We start from the raw sequence: 1,288 nt of genomic DNA, 5'->3' as shown, positions 1-1,288 counted from the left end.
AAAATTTGGAGGTGTTGAGATGATCATGAAATTAATTGTGTTTTCTTTAGTAGCATACTTTAAATGAAAAGATTGACCTAAAAAGTCTTGACTTTATAAACCTAAAGTGTTATGAAGTCTTAGATAGAAAAATAATAAGTATTGATCTTGGTTAAGTTAGATTACTTTAAAGTGGTAAGATTGATTTAAAAAGTCTCAATTTAAAAGTATTGATTTTTTTTTAAGTTGGCTTACTTTAAAATGGTAAGTCTAGCTTAATAATCTTACTTAAAAAGGTTAATCTTAATAAAAATGTTTTACTTGCAAAAGATACGTTTTATGAATAGTTATCATTACCGGAAAAATGTAATGAAGTGGAAATACATTCCTAGAAAAGTTTTCTATAAGGAAAGATTTGGTATTTAAGTGTGTCTTTACGACCTACCTCTCTTTCCTAGGAACTAACCTGGTGTATATCCACATATTATGACATAATTTTGTTATAAGTTTTGTTAAAACTTTACTTTAGAAAGTGTCGTTGTGTTGTAAGACTTTCAATGATAAATGATGATTCAAGAAATACCTAACCTTGAATCGGATGGACGAAAGCGATTAAGTTCATTTTAGATCAGAAGTTATATTTTCGCGTAAAATGTTATTTCGTAAGAATAATAATTATCAAAATGACCTAATTAGCGTTATTTTTTATTTTGGCATGATGAAGAGTTCGAGAAGAGACCCGACAAATTAAGCTCACCTGGAATTGAGGAAACAATATGCATGACACACTCACGTGAGGGAGAAACCATCGTGACACAGCAGTGTTCGAATATGCTTCAGGACCTCCAAACACCCTCACAAGTTTGGAGTTATCTTGGGTATTAAGAAAGCTTGTACATAATCAATTGTCTATTTTGTTTGGATTAAGTACACCAATATTTCTTATGTCGAATTATGTTAGGTTATGTTTATGTATGAAGATGCCATGATTCTTCCTGTTTAATATTGCACGAATAAATGTTCTAAGCATTATATGTATGAGATAATGTTAAATTCAAGGCTTAAAAACATGTGTTATAAATGAGAAAACTTTTCATTGAGAAAAGAAATTTAACTAAGTTTTAAGCTTTTCTCGCTTGAGCGAGAAGTGTCCAGAGAAACCGGTTTTTCTCTCTTGAGCGAGAAGTGTCCAGAGACAGCTCTCACCTGAGCTAAAATATGCACAAAGAAAACTAATTATTTTCTAGCTTAAGCGAGACAACTCTCGCTTGAGCCACAGGTACCTTATAAAAATGGTGATTCCCTCGCT

Source organism: Lupinus angustifolius, chromosome LG03 (genome assembly GCF_001865875.1).
Source record: "Lupinus angustifolius cultivar Tanjil chromosome LG03, LupAngTanjil_v1.0, whole genome shotgun sequence".
NCBI lineage: Eukaryota > Viridiplantae > Streptophyta > Magnoliopsida > Fabales > Fabaceae > Lupinus > Lupinus angustifolius.
Note: the sequence above shows the minus strand (reverse complement) of the source record.